General features: G+C 48.3%; 1 protein-coding gene across 7 annotated transcripts in view; it reads right to left on the reverse strand.

Moving 5' to 3' along the window:
• NEXMIF (neurite extension and migration factor) overlaps positions 1–23,081 on the reverse strand; it is a 170,708-nt gene that overhangs the window by 56,094 nt on the left and 91,533 nt on the right. The gene's annotated exons all lie outside the window — the stretch shown is intronic.

Below are 23,081 nucleotides of genomic sequence, written 5' to 3' on the forward strand. Positions count from 1 at the left end.
CACTGTCCACACGGCAGGCTGGGACCCTTAAAATGCCATTTCGTTGTAAGTAATGGTAAAAAAGAACGAGCACAAGAGGAATTCTGCCCCTCTGCTCCGCTCTGGGGAGACCCCCCTGCAGCGCTGCCTCCAGCTCTGGGGCACCAACAGCAGAAGGACACGGAGCTGCTGGAGCGGGGACGGAGGAGGCCCCGGAGATGCTGGAAGGGCTGGAGCCCCTCTGCTGTGGGGACAGGCTGAGAGAGCTGGGGGGGTTCAGCCTGGAGAAGAGAAGGCTCCAGGGAGACCTTCCAGCCCCTTCCAGTCCCTAAAGGGGCTCCAGGAGAGATGGGGAGGGACTCTGGAGCAGGGAGGGGAGCCATGGGACGAGGGGGAAGGGTTTTCCACTGAAAGAGGGGAGACTGAGATGAGATATTGGGAAGAAATTTTTCACTCTGAGGGTGGTGAGCCCCTGGCCCAGGTTGCCCAGAGAAGCTGTGGCTGCCCCATCCCTGGAGGGGTTCAAGGCCAGGTTGGACGGGGCTTGGAGCAACCTGGGCTGGTGGGAGGTGTCCCTGCCCAGGGCAGGGGGTGGCACTGGGTGGTCCTTAAGGTCCCTTCCAACCCAAACCATTCCACAATTCCGTGACTTCCCCATTGTTATTTTTCTCATGACAACTCTCCCATCTTCTGTATGCAACTGGCATCTCCATCACCGTGAGCCCCAGCCCAAACACCAAAAGCACTCCAAAAAAGGAGATTTACAAAATTAGTTAGACTATGCCACGCCTGCTAGTGAAAAAAAAAACAAACAACCAACCCCTGAGTCAAGGACTGTCCTTATTTGGTTGGAAAATCACAAAGGTCGCCGCAAGTAGTATATAAAAATCCATGCTAACATCGAAGAGGTATAAACATAATACTAAATAACACTTTCTATAACCAGCTCAGTATTTAACACTTGCCCAGTGGCCTTTGATAAATCCTATGTGCTTTAACAAAGGAAGGAAGATTTTCATTGCTATTTAGCAGAACGGGGAAAGTAAAGCACAAGAGAATAAAACTGCTCAAGACATCAAGGACCACGTCAGAAACAAAAAGCCAGGTCTCCTCATCCAGCTCCTCCACCGCCGAACGCCCTGCAAGGCTGCTGCATTTAAATAGAAATACTATTGTTAGCCGTAAGCAATGCAGACTCATTAACATTTATTTTAGTGTTATAAAATATATTTTTAAATACTTGAAGAAATAATCTGGAGGAAGTGCTAAAGCTCTGAGCATATTTTCAATATGTCCCAGCTTTTCCAGAGAGATTTCAGACCTCCTGGAAAGCCACAGCCTGTCTCAGGGGCTGCAGCGCGGGAGCGGATCCCTCCATCCAACCCAGAACAGCAGCACGTGCCAGGTCCCTGCCCTGGCTTCTCCTCCCAGATCGTTCACTAAGAGGTAAATCTAAAAATGTGAATTACTTATGGACAGCAGAAACCCGAAACTATCATTTCCCACCTGTTTTTAATGCGTGTGGGTGTTTATATGTGAATAACACTTGGAAACAGAGGAACCCGCTGCCTGGAGAGACACCTCCTGGAGGAGCACGCCAGAGGAAGCCCTGCCCGCACACACAGCTCCTGCCGAGACAGCTGCCACCCAGCCCAAGGTCAGCGTGCGGGTCCTGGCCAGACCGCACCTGATCCCGAGCCCTAACGGAGACAAACCGCCTGTGCCACTTTTAACTAACCCAGCAGAGCAGGAGCGTGACTGGGGAGAGGAAAGGCAGCCTGCTCCCATCCCGGTGAAGAGCCGGTGGCGCGGGCAGCCACCCTCGCCGGTCCCGAGAGCTGTCAGGAGAGAGCTTGGGGGTGGTTGGGAGGAGCAGCAGTTGGTGGTGGCTGTTCCAGTGGTATCCGTAAGGACATCCAAAGAAAACCACTCTGTGGGAGGATGCTGAGCCATCGGGGCAGAAGACAGATTCAATACAGAAACCAGAGGTACACACTGACACACGGAGCACAGCGCCCTATTTCTACCAAACCCAAACGTATCAAGAATACAGAGGAGGTGTTATTATCTTATACGTACACTTTACAAGACAAACTCCAGTTCTCCATATGACCCACCAGCCTTGGGCTGCCTCGGACAAAATAAAATGGGAGGAAGCAAGGAGGGAGAAGAAATATTTTTCCTCTTTTTTCATTATCAGAAAAGTTATTGCGGAGTTAACGTTTCACAGGCTCCCCATCATTTCACAGCGGTCTTTTATCAATGTTTTGGTGGGAGAAAGGAAGAACCAGGACAATTTCCGCAGTTTCAGAGTGGGTTCAAAGCATGCCCGCTGCAATATGGCATCCCACACTCGGAGACAGTGCCTTCCCCAGGATGGACGCACCGCCCTGGCAGCTTCACCCCGGGCACGGGGTGGCCGGCGGCGGCACTCCACGGCAGAGCCGGTGGAGCTGATGCTCCGATATTTAAAGCCAGGCATCTTTTTCCCGGTGCGGAGACAGAGGGACGTGCTCTGGAGCTCAGCCACGGTGGTCCCTGGCACCGTGCAGATGGCAGCGGTTTGGTTACCCGGTGCTAAACGCAATCTGCACAAGCTGCGGCACACACCAAGTTCAAAGTCAAAATGAACATTTGTTCTACAACAAAACACATTGCCAATGATCCTTAACAAATTTTAACTGTTGGTACAGTCAGATAAGAGCACAGTAGCATATATCATACCCTGTTGTTATTGCAAGCTCTGTGCTGCTACACATATGAGTGGCAATGCAGAGAGATCTATATTTTGTATTTCGGTATAAATTATAGAGCAGCATAATAGACCTGAAGAGGCAGCTCCGCTCTTTCCTGCATCGCTTCCTTCACGTTTTTAAGCCCATTAAATTCCTCCCCATTTAGTTGCTTTATTTTGGTTCCTCGCTGCATAAAATTGTTCCACATTCACCAAGCGGCGAAGCCGAATAAATAATCACAAAACTTCCCCGCAAAATCTCTGGGAGCTGTTATGTAAAGCAGAGAGGGCATCAGCAGATAGAGACAACTCGGAGGCAACCTGAGGTTTGGTATTCTGTGTCAGCTTGACACACAGGGGAAATAACCCTTTAATCCAGTGCAGTGTATTTCATTTACTGTAGTGTTATCCAGTTCGAAGATGTTATGAAAGGAATCCCCGGAGAGACTTAAGACTTCAAAACCAGCCTGAGTTTGAACTTAATTCCACCGTTGCAAAAGGCTGTAGCCGTGGAAGATGACCTTTTCCGTACCTTGCATGCCAGGAGCCATTCTGCCTCATAATGTCACGCCAAATTAGAATATTCTCTTTTTGTTTTACTCGGGATTTTGTTTTGTCTTTTCTTTTTAATTAAAAGCATCTGCCACTATTAATGAAAAAAACCCAACCAATAACACAAACAGATTAAAAATGGTGACATCAAGAGAGATGAGGAGAGCCAAAAAGCCAGGTAATTAACAGAGGGACTTTCACCTCTGCCTGCGCTCGTCACCGGAGCCCAGGTCAGAGCTGAGCGAGCAGCGGTGCCGTCTCCTTGCTGCTCATTGCCCCGCCGAAACAACGGGATGCTCCTGCCCCGCCGAAACAGCGGGATGCTCCTGCCCCACCACCATGCCTGCCTCCCCCCAAATACATCCCCCAAATCCCACCAGCAGCAGGAGCTTGGGTGGTCTCTCTCCTCTTCTCCAACAGGAAAGGAAGGGGGAAAAACACCTTTAAAGTGCAGATCTCAAAGCTGCTCAGGTCTTGCCAAGGTTATCCTGAATAAAAGTTCAAATATATTTTAAAAAAAAGACCATAAATCCATGAAACAGAACCTGGTGGAACTCCCTGGGATGGCAGGGACGAAGGTGCATGGTCTGATCCTCGACCAACTGCAAGGGCCTCATTGACCAACGGGCATTTTTAAGCAATCCTGGAGGAAGCTTATTAAACAAGCTACGGCAATCCCAGTTAAGGTTGTTCTCTAGTGTTAATCCCACCCATGGACTTTACTATTTTGAGGTGAACCGTAAAAGGCCAGTTTTCACTCGCTGCATCTTACAACTCCGACTGTGACTGTAATTAAACGTAAATTTGTATTTTCCAAAAATATGGTTCCCCCACAAAATACTAAATTAATTACAAAATGTCTTCATAACGTGAAATTATTTAGCCTGTTAAAGCGGTACAAACAGCTTTACTGTATCATTAATAGTTAGAAATGTTCAGTCAGCACAGTTGAAAAAAACGTAAACGAAATATGTCAAGGATACATTGCTTTCTACTCCATTTTTTAATGTCTTACTTCATGGTAGATAAGTGAAAAATCTTTTTACCTGACTTAGTGAGAGGCTCATTTACTCATGCAAATTTAAAACCAAGTGTCATAATACAATGAAATTATAAAAACATATCAAAAAGAAGTTAGCGAGTCACTAAATTTAGCTCCTAATGGAGTTCAACCTGTCTTATACAGTTGTGTGTTAATGGGAAGAGCTACAGTGCGCTGTAAACATCGGAGCGCAGCTTGGAAACCCCCACCCATGCACGGGGTTTCTGCAGGAAGCCCGGCAGGTTTACAGCCTTCCGACTTGAATGTTGAGGTTATGAGTACGCCCAGCAGAAAATAAATCCCAACGTACGGCGACAATGTCCCCGCAAGCGCTGGGTTCTGCGGTGCCGCTTTGCAGACTCCGGTACCACTGCAGACCCGGGATGATTTGCAGGCTAGATACTTCACGTGCGTAGGGATTTTTCTAAATCCGTACAAAATATTACAGCTGACATGGTGAAGCGCTGACTTTGTGGGCTGGAAGATACTTAGCAACTCAAGGCCTTGGCTCTGAATCTGGGTAGTTCCAAGTAACAAAGAAAAACTGGTGCATCTGAAATAGCGGCAGCAAACCACACGCCAAGGCAGGAGCTGGATCCCGCGTTACAATTTGCTTTTTTTAACTTGCCAGTAGTCCAATGACAGCACTGACACGGGGTCGTTATTCTCAGGAACGATCTCTTATTCCAGGAGTCAGGCAAGGAGATGAAAGGGTTAGAAGAGAAGAAAAAGGGAGGGACAAGGTTAAAGCATGACCAGTCCCTCTGGTAGACCTCCAATATTCATCAAAACCAAAGTACCAATTAGGTACAGTGGGAAAAAGACACCTCTGCAGAGAAATTGGCTTAAGATATAGGGAAGCATTTTCCTAGAGATTACAACGTCCACACCCTCACCCATGAGACCAGGCTCGGGTCTGGGAACCAGCCACGCGACCCACCAGTTTACAGAATCATAGAGTGGTTTAGGTTGGAAGGGGCCTTAAAGACCACCCAGTTCCGCCCACTAGACACCTCCCACCAGCCCAGGTCGCTCCAAGCCCCGTCCAACCTGGCCTTGAACCCCTCCAGGGATGGGGCAGCCACAGCTTCTCTGGGCAACCTGGGCCAGGGGCTCACCCCCCTCACAGCAAAGGATTTCTTCCCAAGATCTCATCTAATCAGCTGAAGCGTGAAGCTAGGGCCCAACGCCCCACAAAAGGAGGAGATGAAGATTCCCCGTGCTACCTGACCCAGCAGAAAATCGTGAAAATAAGACCCTGTAACGAGAAGAGGCAAGGCAACTAATGGAAAAACATCAAATTGTATTACGGGCTGCGTTAAAGCTTTACAACATAGTCTCCAGACAGGTCCACTGATATTCCTGAACCCTTATCGATCCACAGGTCAAACCAGAAACAAAAAATATCAATTTTAGAAAACATCACTTGTTGTGATACAAAAAAACCCACCCTGTCCCTACGCACAGGTAAATACAGAGACCTTTCCACATGAGAAAAAAATCTGCCGCAGAGCTATACTGCAACTACAGAACCACTAACCTGTCCCTGTCCTGTAGGCAAGGAATTAGGGAGATGTCCTACATAAATGCTTTAATTAATTTGTGAAATTCTGCACCCTTCTTGGAGGCATGCGACATGGCACTTTTTGCTCCCTTAGTTCTCAATTTTATTTTTATCCGGAGTTCGATATGAATCAGGATTTGCAAAAGACAAAACAACACACTGTAATCATCCAGCGTGCCAATTAAACTAAAAGATACCCTGGAAATTGAAATTAAATGCCATATCTATGAAAAGAAACAGACAGCTTCCTCGGAAACAACAAAAAAGCCCATATTACAGGAACATGACTGTGTCAGTCCAAAATCGTAGCCGAGGCAGTTACACAACTTACTATCATCCTTCACATCTGCATACTGTAGATCTTCATCAAATTGTGTATGTTTTTGCACATTTATCATCAAGATTTATTGAAGTTGATTCCATAAATTTCATTTAGTTGTTCACCGCTGCTATTTGTTTCCAAGGCAACAAATGCACTTTGCCCAAGCTGCACAGTAAATCCTGATTGTTCAGAATTTGGGGGTCCCTGCCCCTCGTGCTGCACCTCCCGACGCAAACAGCACCGGCAATAATTAGCAGCAGATTTGGTGGGCATTTACAAAAAAATAAAAAATTTTTAAAAATAATCCATTCCATGGAAGAAAAATGCAAAACTAAGCAGGCAGACAGTGGGCTGCTGGCAGGGAGATAGGATTCATGCAAAGCCCCCTCTCCTATCTCATTTACACCTCGGACGGCTGGAGGTTGAGAAATCCATTCGCGGGTTCAGGAGGAGTCGGAAGGCTCTTTCTGCAAAAATTAATGGTAAGAAAGTAGTCTTCTCATTGTAGTGGTTGCAAAAGGGACAACTACAATAGGAAAGGAAACAGAAAAGCGGAGGGTTTACAAACATTGCGCACGGGCCTCCATCTCCCCCCCGGGCAGCATCCGATGGCTCTGCCTCTGCAGGGACCAGGAGCAAGAGCACCGGGCACGGAAAACTTGCAGGCAACTTTTGTAGAATCGTAGAATGGTTTGGGTGGGAAGGGACCTTAAAGGCCACCCAGTGCCACCCCCTGCCCTGGGCAGGGACACCTCCCACCAGCCCAGGTTGCTCCAAGCCCCGTCCAACCTGGCCTTGAACCCCTCCAGGGATGGGGCAGCCACAGCTTCTCTGGGCAACCTGGGCCAGGGGCTCACCCCCCTCACAGCAAAGGATTTCTTCCTCAGATCTCATCTCAATCTCCCCTCTTCCAGTTTGAAGCCATTACCCCTCGTCCTGTCACTACATGCCCTTGTAAAAAGTCCCTCCCCATCTCTCCTGGAGCCCCTTTAGGGACTGAAGAGCAGCATGAAGGAAGAGCAAATGGGTCCAGCGGAGGGCCACAAAGACGCTCAGAGGGCTGGAGCCCCTCTGCGGTGAGGACAGGCTGAGAGAGCTGGGGGTGTTCAGCCTGGAGAAGAGAAGGCTCCGGGGAGACCTTATAGCAGCCTTCTAGTCCCTAAAGGGGGCCTACAGGAGAGATGGGGAGGGACTCTTCATGAGGGAGTGTTACGATAGGACATGGCATAATGGCCTCAAACTGAAAGAGGGTAGATTTAGATTGGATATTAGGAAGAAATTCTTTGCTGTGAGGGTGGCACTGGATGATCTTTAAGGTCCCTTCCAACCAGAACCATTCTGTGATTCTGTGGAAGGGGCTCTAAGGTCTCCCCGGAGTCTTCTCTTCTCCAGGCTGAACCCCCCCAACTCTCTCAGCCTTGGAAGAGTTCAGCTCAGAATAGGAAAAGCTCTCAGTCTGAACTGTGATAGCGCAGCCTCCTTATTTCAGTTTTGAGCAGCAGGACTGCAGCAGGTGGCCAAGTCCAAGCACTAACTCGGAGCAAGTGTCATTGCCCAATTTCACGCTACTCAAAGAGCGGCATCAAAACTGCCCCATCCACGCTCAGGAGCCACCCGGGAGCACCTCTCCCTCTGCACCGCACACCTGCGCCACCACGTCCGCACAGGATCCCTAAAACACCTCTTCAATAGAGGGCAGAAAAAGGAGAGACCACAACTGCAGGAAGACAAAATTCAAACGCAAGAGACCGAGCTAAAACACGCTCTGAGCTCACGGAGTCTCCTCCGGGGAAAAGCCTCGTGCAAAAAGCCATTACTTCAGCATTTCTAAAAACAAAACCAATCTCCTACACGATGCTGATATTTTAATGGGACACGACGTTTTGTGAAAGACAATGCAGTTATTTTTGTTTATCTGTCATAAGCAAATATCCGTGACTGCAAAACCGCCGTACAAGAGGTGGCTGACAAACTCAGCACACCGATGCCAGCCAGTATAGACCAAACTGGAAACTTTACGGCGTGAATCAGGGAAACCCACATTCAGCTTCCAAACCCAGCCACAGGCACACCACGCAACTGCAGCGACCGCAGAGGAGCCAGCCCCGGCTCATCCAGCGCACGGGAAGCTGCAATCTTTTCCCTTTTTCCCTTTATTTTAAAAACATCGCTCTCAAACCCTCTTTGCTGGATAGCACGTTCCCTCGGATTCGCACATTATTCCCAGAGTGATCAACAAAGGCAGCATCCCTAATGACAAAAGCCACTAGTTTTGCTGCTTTCAGCCTCAGAAATGTTAAAAGATTGTTCGCTTTCTAAGTGCGAGCCCCCGTTTAAGAGGAATAAAGAATTTGCTCGAGCAGGCTGGATCAACGATGCAGCGAGCCCCGCACGCCGCCTCCAGCAGGGTGGCTGGGTCCAGTGCTCCTGGAAACAATAAAATAACCTTACACTGATCAACCGCGCAACGCGGGAAGCGGGGAAAAAAACTTCCTCCTGACCCTTGATGCAACGAGCTACCTCCTTCAGCCATATGAACCGATTGCTGTTATTAACGCGGTTCTCATGGGGCATAACCACCCCCTTCTCCCCTTCATTGCGACGGCTGGCATCTGAGACGCAAACCTGGCTTTCAGAGCCGTGACACTGGTACGATGGATGGAAATGGAGGAGCATCACCTCCAGTTCAGCAGCAGGGAAGAAGAGCCCTCTCGCTGCCACGTTACAAGGATGGAGCAGGGTGACAGCGTGACAATCAGTGGCTACGTCCCCGGCAGCACCTGGGCATAGTCACCATCTCGGGCAGAGATGTTACCAGGGGTTAACGACGGCTGCTAAACACAACCCCATTCCTCTGATAGCAGCAAACGAAACCCACCCTGCAAACACCATCACCTCTTCCAACAGGAGACAAAGGTACCATCGCGCTGCTCATCGGGCACCGAAGCGACAAACTGCATTAACTCTCCCAACAAGAGGAGGGCTCGGTGCTCAGCCTCATCCCTTCGCTCGCCACTGCAGTCTCCGCTGTTTACGTGAGCATGAAAAATAACACGTTCCAACGGCAGCTTCTCGTTGTACACTACAATAAATGAAAAGCAACACAGGGGTCACAGTCCACAAATCGCCCCCTTATTTCAGCAACGGCATTGGAAACCTACAGTCCTGCACTCGGGCAATGGCTGAAGAACATTCCCGCGCTGCTGAAAACATCGAATATAAGAATATTCTCCAGCCAGAAGCGCAAAAGCAGGGAGAAGGTATAAATAGCCTTTGAAGAAGATGTATAAATAGCTATAGGTAACATTTGCGTGCTATAAAAATCCTCCATTTTTGGCCCATCTTTCCTTTCCCAGTGCTTTGCCTGTGCTTCGGAGACCGGCTTCCCCTTCCCTTCCAGCCGGCACATCGGGGAGAGGGCAGGGACTCCTCCGAATCCCCTATTGCACCCTCGGAAGGATGGCAGGCGAGTGCATTTCCCTTGCCAGCTGTTTAAAAGAGGCTGGTGGAACCAAAAATGGGATATGTTGGACTAGATCCTTCCGGGGGATACAGGTGTGGGGCAGCGTAGGGCTGGAGGGGGGCTGTGATTTAATATGTCTTCCTTAGACATAAAAACAAGCTACTACGCGCATGCACACGGGCGCACACACGTCTCACGTTCGCTCTCTCTCTCCAAAACAAATACTATCTGCCCTCCGAAGTAAGAATCGCGAGCTGCCAGCCTCCGAGCTGGGTGAAAACACATCGAGGAGCGCAGCCGGTGCGTGTGCATGTGACACAGGCATCTGCATATCACACCACCCCTCTGCCTCCCTCCCTCCCTCCCGCTCGCCGGGCCCATTCTTACCAACCAGCAGAGGAGAAAAATGCTCTTAAAAAGACCTAATTTTCCTCCCCGGCTATTTGTCGGCAATGCAGCCCACGGGTTGGCGCAGCCAAAGGAGCGCTCCCCGCTCAGAGAGGGAATTTCACACACAGTGAGAGGCTCTGCTCGGCAAGGCTGTCCCCTCTCCTCCGCCGCAGCATCCCCAAAGATGCTCCAACCCAGCACTATCCCTCTCAACATTTCCCCCCCCGGTTCTCCCCCAGACGAAGCAGTGTCCTGGCGTATCTGTCCAGCCACAATCTCGCCTCGCATCCCTCTAAAAATCCCGAAGGAGGGCACGGCGAGGCCAGGGAGGGAGCGGACCCCCTCCCGCGCCGCCTCCCCCGGCGCGCCGGGAAGCGGGGATGCAGAACAAGGCTCGGCGATGAGCGCTGGCAAAGCTCGCTTACCACCCGGTGAGCAGCTCCCCGTGGCGTGCAGGTGGCTCCTTTGATTCCTGATTATTTGTCAGCCTTGCTTCGGGCTTGGCGCCGTGCCGAGGCCAAACTTTGCAGCGAGGGGGTCACCCCACCAAACAGCCTCTCCAAATGGTCTCTGGGAGCTGGTGCGCCCGCGGGAAGGGGACGTACAGCCCGCGCCTGCAGGCACGGCTGCGCCCCGGATCGCCCAGCGGTGGACGGGACCTGCTGTCCCAACTGCCCTTCCAGCGAGGGGTCCTCACCAGTGTTTATTGAATAATGCCCCAGCAAAAACCTCACACCGCATGGAGAGCTTCAGACTGGAGCCAATAGAAAAATTCCTGTTGAAAAAACTTGTGTTGAAAACCGCTAATTCATCAAGGCCAAAACGTTGTGCAGGAATATGCCGGTTTTAGCAGAAATTTCACCAGGAACATCTTCTAAACCCAAGACGCCCAGAGCAGCTCACAGCATCATCTCCCAGCCAAGGAGACCTGGGTCCAAGTCCCTGCTGTGTCCGGCTCCAACCCAGCATCACCACTCCAGGGGCACGGCACATGGAGCAAAACCAGTGGAGAAAAACCACCCATGGGCCAAGAAAGACACAAGTGTCCGGAGAAGCCACTGCAGAGCAGCAACCTCTCATTACAGGCGGGTAACAGAAGCTACCCCGGTCCCATGCTGGAGAAAGCTGGAGAGCACAAGACTCCACTGGGGAATTTCAGCATCCTCCAGCTTAGCATAGAGGCAGCTGGTTAGTTTGGCCTTTTTATTTCCTTTGCACAAACCCTGCTTTAATTCCCCCAGCGTTTTGGGCACATGTGTTTCTGAATCTGGGTTTGGCCCTTCTGCCGAAGCTCCGTGCGTGCACGAGTGTCTGCACGCAGCCAGGACTATTCATACTTGTGGGAGAATGAAGGAGCTAATTCAAGGCTTTGGCGAGATGAAAGGAAAAACCTTAATTAAAATAAGTTTTTAAACCCATCAAGATTTTTTTTTTCTTTATCTTATTCAGATTAGCAACCATCCTAAGATTACACTCTGAATCTAAATGTACTGCTTCTCTTCAGACGTTGTGGGCTTTGCACACAAAGCCCGTAAGACATCAAAACCCATGCCAAGCTAATAAAATAAAACCAGGGGGAAAGTACATCTGACAGTAACTAAAATTACATAAATTTCCTTAAAGAATGATGTTATTTTGTAAAAAAACTTCCTTCCCCCGTCCCACCTCAGAACAAGCCCTCCCGGAAGCAAACCACTGTTAACGTAGGGTCTACGCAGCTCCTCTTCTTGCAGGAGAAAGGTGCCGGGGAACGGGCTGGTTCCCACTCGGGTCTGCACGATAAGGACACTCCCCTGCAGACACCGAGAGGAGCCACTTTGAGCAGCTCTGACCACTCTGTGCCAGGCTCCAGGCACAAGTCCTCATCCTCGGCTTGGGGAACCTTGTCCCAGGGCAGAAGTAGGGGCGGGACAAGGATACATTTCCACGGCGGGCTGTTTTTTAACGCAAATCCCCAAGTGAGAGCCACTGAAGCTCTCCGCATGTTTGCAACACTCCCGTTCATCCCGACAGAGATGGAATAACGAGCGATCAACACGAGTTGATCAATAAGCGAGTGCATGATAAATGCAATTTATCCTCACGGTTCCCCAGCCCATGACTTCGCTTCCACCACTGCCGTACGTAAACCCCAGGCACCCACCGGCACCTTCTGCAGAGTTTTTTTGAGCAACATACCAAGAGTTACAGCAACAGTCTCACACAAAGGCGTTTTTACAACGAAGAGCAAGCACAGAGAGGGAGAGTCTTCTTACCATGATTCCAACTAAAAAAGATTACACTAAACATAAGGAAAATCGCTCCTGCTCAGAGGTTTCTCCAAGCAACACCCGTCCTTACCTTCTAGTCAACTAACCGTCCGCAGCCCTAGGGCCCAGATCAGGATTTGGACCGGTGGCTGCAAACGCAGCCCTTCCAGCCCTGGTGCAGCCAGGTTTGCTGCGGCGCACAGCAATGCAGGGAGGAGGAAATAAATGCGGCGTTTCTGAGCAAACCGGGCCGTTTGACAGATTTTTGTTCTCCACCCCGCAGCAGTCGGAGCGAGTGCACCGTCTGTACGGCATACCAGGTACCGTTAGCTTGATACCGAGTTTGCTTTAAGAAAAAGAAGAACCAAATCAATTTCTTGGGAGGATAAACTTGCAGCTAAAGGGAAAAACTACAATTACACTTTTCAGCCATGAAAAGTAAATCAGATGGTGCTGAAATCCCAGCAGAAAACACAGATTAATTAAAGTCTGCACTTTCTAAATCTGTTATTCAACTAAACACAGCTGTTAAAAAAATGATGCCTTTGCTGTAATTTTCATGTACATTCATACCACTGAAATACAGTGAAAAACATTATTAAGTGCGTTCAGTTAGCTGCTGAAGTTGTACAGGAAAAGAAAGCACGCATATATGCTTAATTATGGCAAGGATTGTTTTATTTAAAAGAAGAAATTTTACTTGGGAGCTCAAATGCCCTCCAAGGAAGGGATCAAATTTTTTACGACGGGGTGAGAGCGGGATGGGAACCTCAAGGTGACGGGAGCTCAGGGCGGTCCCTCCTCCTGCATCACTGGTCCGTGCCCACGGCACGCGCCATCCATCAGCCCGATCCCGACACTCCTTCTGGTGCAAAACCACTTGTACTTCCAAGTGCTTTTGGCCATCTGTCCGTCACAGGCAGCGCTTCCCAATTTCACTGATTTCATTAACCCTAATATATTTTAAGCTCTTACACAGAATAAAAACACCAAACCACATAAACCGTTTCTTTACAGACCCTCATCTAAAACCCACCAAGGTGAAGAGAGGCTCGTGCTGAACCCTGCTAGCTTCGGCTCGAGCTCTGCTTCCACGGGGAGCCCATTTACTCATCGGGAGAGGGCACAGCGACTGACGCCGCGCTCGGCGCCCGGGAGATGGTACCAGAGACAGAATCGGGTCCCCCCGCATGCCCCGACCCCCCTGGGCGCGGGGGGAGCTTTGCGCAGGGTGTGTAAGGCTGGCAGAGCACAGCTACCACTGACACCCTGTCAGCTGGGGAAAAACACGACATGCCTGAAACAAAAGCGTTCCTTCTCTTTTTTTCCCCCCCCCCCTCTTCTCTCCAAGTCTACATCAACGATCAAAGTGGAGAGCTCCTTGCTCTGTCACAGAGGGAAGCGAAATTGCTGTGATTTGAATGCAACCTAAAAGGCACTCTGCAATTCAACTCAATCAGTGTAAACTTACTTCCCAGCCCTGACGCAGCTGTTCCTCCCCTATGGAAGAGAAAATAATACTTGAACCTTGCCTCCTCTGCAAGGGGGAGAAGGCTTGGGAGAGCCCTCACTGCCTCTCGATCCTTCCGAAATCATTTCAGCTTAAAATATAATTAGCATCATCTAATACAGTAATATATTAATATTGGCAATAGCTCCCTGCCTTAATACCAGCCTGTAAAGCCTCTCACACTCTGGACTCGCCATCGCTGCAGTCAATGGCAGGACGCCGACGATGCCACCGCTGCATGCTCCAGGTACCCACATTGGGGAGGACTCGGACCCACAACCTCGGAGCGGGGAAAAGCCACCCGGCAAACGCCAGCACCTGGATTTACGGTGTTGAACCACAGGATCCCTATGAGACAGCATCCACAGGCTTGGATGCTCATCCAGTGACAATCCATTACAACATCTGGAACTGCAGTTACAACTCAAAGCATAACGAGTCCTCACTTGCATTTTACCTGCAGGAAAAATCACTATATTTTCACCCCTCTCCATTTTTTTCTTTTTGAGGAAAGCAAAACTGGATGGGAAAAAATATCTTCAGATTTGGGGAGGCTGTAGAAAAGTGCTCTCAGGTCCAAGGAGACCCCTGAGCAATCCTCAGTCAGCTACGCGTAACAAGAAATGCGTTGAATAAACTGGTCTAAGCAACCACTCCACAACTTCACCCAAAAAGACACTTCTCAGCAGGTTTTATTGTTGCTGCCTTTTCCATAAAACACCTCACTGCACCTACTTATTATTTCTCCTCTACCTAATCTACCCAACCATATCAAGCAGGCACCTTTTGCAAGTTCCTGAAACATGACCAACTAGAAGAGAAAACAATTAAAACCAAGGAGGTATCAGTAAAAAAGAGGAGTTATATTTTTTTCAGGGATGAACAAGATGCACTGGTAGCAAAGTACTTCCTATAATCTTCCATTACAGGGCGAAGGTTTTAATAAAAAGAAATAAAAAGAGCTCACATTTTGATCTTTTCCCAGAGCTAGACATGGTTTAATTAGCTTGATCTCATTATGTAAACTGGAGAGGAAGAAAGAACGCCATTAAAGCAATATCCCACTGGCAAATGAGACAACCTTGACATCAACTAAGATATTTTCTTGGAAAAGTCTCCCCTGCCTGCGATGCAGCTTCCACACCTTTTCCTCATCACCAGGTCTTCATCGTCCCACCTCTTCCAGCTGCCCGGCTCAATTCAGCAGCACTTCTTGGTTTCAAGCAGCCTGAATAATGCCGGTAGTAAAAAAATCACGCTAGACGTTGACTCGGGTCTATTTAGCCCCAGATCATTCGGCGTATTCTTTGGAAAAGATCAACTGGAACTAAACATTGCCATAATATACTCCATCTGTTAAAGTACATACTTTTGTAATAACACATTTAGAATTCAATAAGAAAAGCAAGAATTACAAACAAGGTGTCCATAATGAGCCTCAATATAATTATTAAACCAGATAAAGTAGGCCTGGTTTTCAATACAAGAAAGTTATTTGTACCTTAATGATAATGAAATGTAAAAAGCATCTGTAATTTCCGCTGAAATGTATTGCAGAAAGTCAACTTAGTGCACGTCACTTTGTTAAGACTATTCTTATTATTGTGTTTGCAATGACAGCAAAATGCTTCTTAGTTCCAACTCCTGGGATATATAAAAATATGATTAGAGCACTATAACAATACAACAATGGATTAATTTGCCCAACCATTACATTCGGATCTGACAGACTTTTATAATTTATTTTACCAACTGAAAGGTGGTTATTTTGGGATTCTGGCTCATAACGAAGTAGTTCAGTGCAGCATTTTCAAATATTTTTTTTTTTTTAATATACCAGCACTGCAAGGTCTTGCCTGTTTGCCCGTCACCCTGAGCTGTTGTGCGAGCCCTCTGCCATGCCTTACCCTCCGATTTCGCTCGGGCTGCCCCGGAGCCGGAGCTGGTGTTGCCTACACAAAAGGGCATCGCACATCCCACAGCCCACGAAACAACAAGGCAGCGGTGATTTATCCGGTAAAACCATTACCCAAGTAAAAGAAAGCGACTTTGGGGGCGGGGGGGGGATGCTTAACAATATTACCTACACCAGGAAAGGAAAGCATAAAGAACTAATCAGCATCGAACAGTGCAGCTCACAAACGTAGCGCAAAAGGTGTTGAGAAATCTGGCCTGAAGGGCAGATGATATAAAGGAAAATAATTAATACCTCCTCCACTGGATATCAGTGGGAGCCGTCCTCTACAACTGCAAGATTAGCATGGAATAATCACAGATTATTAACAAACTCACGGGCTCGCTCTCAGGCGAGATCAATGCCATTTAGAAGGGGGTGGAAGTTGCCATTTTGGCCTAAAGTGGGGACCAGAACTGAGGGGTTTTTAACAGAGAAAAAAAGCCTCTGGGGCCTCAATTGCAGTGCTACTCAAAAGGAAGCTGGTGTGTTCTCATGCGGACGGAGGAACAGCCCAACAACCAGAAATAAAGACTAAACCAGAAACGCGCAACACCGGTGCAATACCACAGACAGGACAATCGAACAGACCTGCCGGCGCACTCCTCTTGCCATCACCATCATCACTGTTTGGTTTGATTACACCCAAATTTCACTTGTTAAAGCAAAACCCCATCCCAGACTCTTTTTCCCAATCTTGTCCATTCTTCTCATGACCCCCTCTCTCCAATTTACTCCTCTGCTGTTTCCTTCGAGGCGTCCCAGCTGCTGGACCTGGAGACAACCCTGCTCTGAGCATGTCTCCCAGGAGAACATCCCCACGCTGCTCGGTACATCGCGTTACATCTGCACAACCACACGCAGACACACAAACACATCCTTAGCCGAATACCGAAGAGTTGGCAGGATCTAGTTTACAGCGGAACTAAAGGAAAAGCATTCCAGCAGGATTTCAGGAGGTAAGCCATGTATTTCAGGACCACCACCAATGAACCCCACATGGGTGGTCCAAGCCAGCTCTCCTGCCATCAGCCTGGTCATTAGGAGAAGACCCCTGGGGTCTTGTCCCATGGAGAGCCAAAGGCAGAAAAGACTTCTCCAACTGGTCTAAATCCAAGACAGAGGAGGCTCAACATTACGGAGGAGACCGTCTTCTGCAGGAACTACTTCATAGTTTAATGACATGGGAAAAATAAATACAAGCACTACGTTTCCATGAGTCAAGACTATATGCTCAGTTTTATACTCTTGTACTTGTTTTATACTCTTTGTACTACACCATAAAATCAGAGACTGGCAGCCTCGCCACCAGAAAAATAAAGTCTTTCTTCTTGTTTTGAATGCTGACATCTGACATTCGCTGTCCTTCCCCCAGCCCCTCGAACCACGCCGTTTCTTCTCATCTACCCCGAACGCACCACACGCCCCCCAAGATATTGGCGGTGCCTGGGTTAACAAGGAGAGAAATTAATGCGATGTTCCTTTTAATTGCAGTGGCAAGGCAGAGAAAAGCAAGTGCAAAGGGATGCTTTACTCCCTCATGCTCTGTGTTTTTAGCCAACACAAACTGTCATGCCCTAACGCAAGAGGCACGGCACACTGACACCGTAAAAAACGAGAGCTAACGTAGGCCTTCCACGGATGTAACCCATCACATCCAGATAACGCAACTACTTCATTTCTGGATCGTTGTTTCACTAATATCCTCAGCTTTTAGGCAATGAGACTTATTATGTAGCAAATTGCCCAAATCTTGCGACTGACTTTTTTCTTTTTTTCCCCCTAAAGGAGATTTTAAGGGAGTAAGAAATTTATCTTCATCTTCCTGCACAACTCTAGTTATTTTGCAATTAACTTTTCTGCTTATATATAGGTTTTGCAAAAGTGAATTTGTCCAAGGATAATACGCCACATGCCCTTTTTCACTTGAAAAGCGAGTAAGACAGACCAAAATCTTCCAAGTTAGTTCCAGAAAAGAGGAAAAACAATGATGGGGTCAGGCTCAGTGACACGGCTGTTAAAAAGTGTCTGTGAAGTTTTCTGAAAGGTTTCGTGCTCCTAGTTTTTAAATAAAGTCATACTAACAAAGCCCATACAGGATCTATTCCAGATTTTCTTCCCCAGAGAGTCTGGGGCAGAAGCTGCTGGGTGAGGATTACAAACAGGACGAGCAACTGGCATCTCAAAACGGGCACTAGGCAAGAAGGACGGAGTTAAAAAAACAGGAATTTTCAGATGTTTTGAGCAGTCTGAAACACTGTGGCTTGGATCTCCTTGGAGGATTTCATAAGGGTTTTGTCCCCTCCCCATCCCTCAGTAAAACCAATTTATAAGCTAGGTAGCGGGATAGCATGGATTTTGGAAAGGAATAGGAGGACAAAGACAAACGCAGGCGCGTGTGCATACAGAGTCATCTTGAAACTCTTCCTGCCCTGCTTTCCATATGAAATCATATGAGCTTCCCATTCATTACTATCAGCGCTCTTGCTGAATTTGGATGATTGCCCAACCGCCACAGTTGCCAGAAATCCAAACCATCAGAGGGGTGATTCATCTGATGCCTTGACAGCCCGGGAGGTGGGCTAAGGAGGGCGAGGGGAACCCGAAAAACCAAATACAGCCGGCAATGGAGTCCTCCCGCGTCCTCCCCGGCCACTGCCGCAGCAGGAGCCACCAACGCAGGCACGGTCACCACTTCGAGCCGCACTGCTCCCGCGCACTCACTGCATTACCGAAGGACGGCGGCAGCAAACGCAGCTTTACCTGTATTTTCTTTGTCCGCACCGCAGGAGCTAATCATCGTAAAGGCGCAAAACTGTATTTCCATACTGGCAAAGCTCTTCCACATAGATGCCATTTAAGTCTTGTTTATATGGTGCTCACTCATCCAAAGAGTTAGCAACTAGAGAACAAGAGGGGCTTTGTACCTCCATGCTCTGCTATGTTAAAAATTGATTTAGCATAATGGTTTCAAAGAGATTAAAATCCAATTTTGTAAATCAAAGCAGGAACTGTACTGAGTCACTTCTACAGCAGCAGAAAAGAACCTGCTGTATTCTGAAAACGACAGTTGCAGCCCTGATCCTCTATTAATGCGGAGAAAGTAATTAACCAATCAAAACCACAGTTTAATAAGCTGTATTTTACTGTATGCATCTGCTCTTTATCCTCACATCAATAACAAAATGGGATTTTCATCTGGAGAAGAAACGGCAGCATCTGGGTGAGCCACGGCTTCTCAGGTAGCATCGTCCAGCCGATCGCTCAGCATGGAAGGGCTATTTATGGCAGAACCAACATGAGATCCTGTCTCCTCCACGTATTTACCACCATTCGGGATTCAGCTTTGCATTATTCCGGTCGCACTTAGCCTTAAATGTCATTAAAAAAACCAACCAAACAAAACACCACAAAACAACAAACCACAACTGGGTAAAATAAGATAAATTGAGATAAAACAAATGGGATCTGCAGCTGTCCTAAGAACTCCAACATACAAACTATCTCCTTCAAGGGAAACACGTTCCCTTTAATATCCTGGATGTGCAGATATAGCTGTAAAGAAAAAAAATCCGCACGTTCAGAATCATTTATAGTAAGTATCTTTGATGGGCACGGCGTCTTTTGAAGAAAAATGCAGACATACTTAAGAGGGGCTGATGCGTACCACGCAGCACGGAGACGTCGTGTGATGCAGACAACCCAGGACTCATTAGATCCTTTAAACAAAGTTTGCATCATTCCTTACAAGCAGTACAGAAATCACATCACTAATTCGCATATGAAAAAGCAATCCGAGCTTTAAAGAACACCTGAAGGTTCACACAGGCACGTAAGAAATTGTGGATATTCAAGCTCATGTATTTACATAGATGAGGTGGAGTTTGGGGTTTTTTTTAAATTTTGTTTTCTTTTAGAGGGAGGATATCAGCATTTTCCCATGCAAAAGTTAGCCTTGGTTATGCTACTTATTTCTCACCAAAATCAAGAAGATCTCTGTGCTACTACATGGAAACATTCTACATCTATCAGCATTCCCCAGCCCTACACAGTCTGTTCTACAAAGTCCCCGTGGAAAGACGAGGACTTGTCCCAGGGACACATTTAGGGAGGTTTGGAGCCATGGAAATGGCAAGGGGGGAGGAAGCCCTCATGCCACAGACATTATCCCAATGAATTTTTTAGAGCTAGGAGCAATGAAGAGCAAGTAGTCACAAATTTCCCATTGAGAAGATTGAGATTAAAGAAATTCACGTAGAGAAGGGCACACGCGGGCATTGGTGGGGAGGCAGCGTCAGATCCACGCCATGCCCCCGGGATGCAAAACCTGGAAAGTCCCTGGGCCAAGCCCAGATCTGTGACACCTGAAACAAAACGGGTGACGTTCTTCACTCATCAACATGTTCTCTTTTATTCGGTGGGCACTCGAAGCCTCCACCGCAGCGTGCTGCAGAGGTAGGCACCAGGCACTGCTCGCCGAGCATCCTCCTAACCCATGTGGAAAAGTCCTCCTTTCTCCTCCGCTGGCCAAAGTAGGGTGTCCAAGCACCATGGTGGCTCTGCTGCCACCCCAGGGAAGGAGACCACCAGGCTCTGCAGGGACAGGTCTCCCAACCACAGCAACTTTGCCAGCCCCGCCAGTGAGCAGGCAGGGGCCACCAGAGCCTGCCCCCAGGAGGATGGGACCTGTCCTGGCGTGACTCAGCTAGGGATGAAGAAGGGGAAAAAGGAAGGAAGAAGTTTTCCTCCTCCTCCCACCGGCGTGTGAACCAAATACAAACATCCCTTAATTAGTAACACCCTCCAAATACCCCACAGCTGCGGTTTTGATGGGTATTTAATCTAATCCAGCAATTCTTTGCATAAAAAGCAACCACCTTAGCCACACTTGAATAATTACCGATTTAGGTGGATTTCTGTTGGTGCTGAGCTAAATCACGAGGCTTCGAGCAGCCTGTCACAGTGAGACAGTAGGCATGCCACCAGGGGCCAGAGATGACCTGCCTCGGCTCCAGCTAGGGTCTCCAGGCTAATTCCAGAATTTAACAACCAGAAGAGAACTTGCACGATCAGGTTGGTACAGCCAGCAAAAAAAGACACTCCTTTTTTTTTCCCCTGGAAAACCATGAGAAACGCTTTGGAAATGCTGCCTCAACTTGCATCCATCTCTATCTCTCTATCATCATCAAGAACCTCCAACAGACAGCAGCAGCTCTCACCTCGCCAGTTTTTAGTCCTGTTGCTTTTATATCAAACGAAGTTATACAAAAAATGGTGGGCTATTATTTCGAGAAGAAAATGATCTTCCACTGAGAACTAAATGACATTCCCAGCTTCCGCACCTGCAGGATGGAACCCTTCTGGGAGCCACTGGTTGCCACAGACCCAGGACGCCCCTGGGATCCCGGCCCGCCGCTGCTCACGGATGAGGACCCAGGAAAAAGGTAAAGTACCGAGAGACGGCCTGAAGCACAAGAAGTTATGCAAATGAGGAAAATGAATATTTAAATAAAACATTTATTAAGAAAAGATTAACTCTGTCAATCAATACTCACTTTTGTTTTCCCGTGCGCACGTTCGGAGGGGCTGCACAATAACCAGTTTCAGTTTTTCCAGGGTATATTTAGTTCTGTATTTAGAAGTGCAGCTTCCTGTAAGATTATTTTTTTTTAAATGAAGTGCATTTCCTTGTGCAAAGGAGAACAAATTGCTACTTAAACTTTCTTCTATTGTCTATTTGCCTGCAATTTCCACCTCATTTACAGCCTTTTTGTGTCTGCCCTTTTGTTTAGTTTTACCTTTGACATTCTCCTAATTTCTCTTCAGAGATACCTGACACCTTTACATTAAACTCACAATACCATAATACAGGAGTTTTTGGAGAAAAGCTGCTCAAAAGCAGCAGCTCCCAGCCAGGCTGAGCGCCCTGACGGCTGCCAGAAGGTGCAGGTTTGAAAACCATTTCTCAGCCGCAAAGAAAATGCGGAATCGTTTTGAAAATGGTTTTTTGGCTCCGAAGTTCACAGGGAGAGCACGGAGCGCTGGCTCCCACGCGTGCGGGACCTGCCGACGCTCCCGGTTACGGTGGATAAACCGAGATCCCGGGCAACATTTACCTTCCCTTTGTGCCCATGTATTCTCCAATAAAACAGGAACAAACCGCTGAGCTGCTTCAATAGCCAGGCTGGATGCGAGGAGGAAGATGGAGGAGTTTGTTATTTAATGCTGTGGAGCTTCTTAATACCCATCAATGTAAGGAATCAAGCTTTACAATTAATTGATGATATGATAAAGAGCTTTAGGGCAAGAAAGCCATTTAAGATGACCATCCTTTCAGGTTAGCAAAACTCTAAAAATACATCGAGTTGCCCGGTCGCACGCTCAACAACTTCATTGCGTATTGTACCCAGATTTTGTGCCCAGCTTTAGATAAAGTGAAGAATTCGCTTCCCTGCTTTGGTCCTCGCTGGCAATCCAGGACAACCAGTGGAGGAAGGCAGGGAGTTTTGAGGATTTGTGGCAGAAATTGGGATGACAAGGAGTTGCATCCCCGTTAATGTTTAAACCCGCGGCTGGGTGGGAAGCGCAGTGGTTCCTCGTCCCTGGCAGAGGACACAGCAGGTTGTTTTGAGCAGCAGGGGTGGTACCTGGAGATGTTTCCATGCCTTGGCCGACCCCAATCACTACAGCCAGGAGGAAACATGATGGTGCTTTGTGACCAAGGCTACGCTAGTAAACCCAGCTCTTCTGAGCATCTGCCAAAAGCCAGTGTACTTCAAACGTTAAATTTGTTTCTCAGCTTTTGCATTTGTTTGAGTGCTTTGGAAAAAACCCAGCTTTGTCCATTCCTTCACCCCACCTGGAAGCCCTCCCCAGTCTGGCCAGACCTGCCAGTCCTGTAGCACAGTTAATGCCCGATTTTGGCAGCAGGGCCAGCTGCCGGCTGCTCCTCCTGCCCTCCTGGGGTATCCTGCAGCTGGACCAGGCTCCCAGCACGGTACACACGCAGCGGCACCCACCCCATGCGCTGGCACAGCAAGGAAGGATGACCATGAACCACGACTGCTCAAGCTCCAAGGCTGTGCAAAGACATTCCTTTACCTCCACAACTCCCTCCTCCTACCAGTTGTTTCTTAAAGTCACCTTAGTGCCACACTGCTGGGCACGTCCAGGGCAGTCTGGTGCCCAGCTCCCCACTGATATTTGGGGAGTAGGAGCTCTACAATGACTTAAGGATCTCAATCTTCCACAGAGCTGTCACAAACTGACAGGACTCAGCCCACCACTAATGCTGAGCAGACCCACTGCAGCCCAGGAACGAT

This window comes from Chroicocephalus ridibundus, chromosome 9, assembly GCF_963924245.1.
Source record: "Chroicocephalus ridibundus chromosome 9, bChrRid1.1, whole genome shotgun sequence".
Classification (NCBI taxonomy): Eukaryota; Metazoa; Chordata; class Aves; order Charadriiformes; family Laridae; genus Chroicocephalus; species Chroicocephalus ridibundus.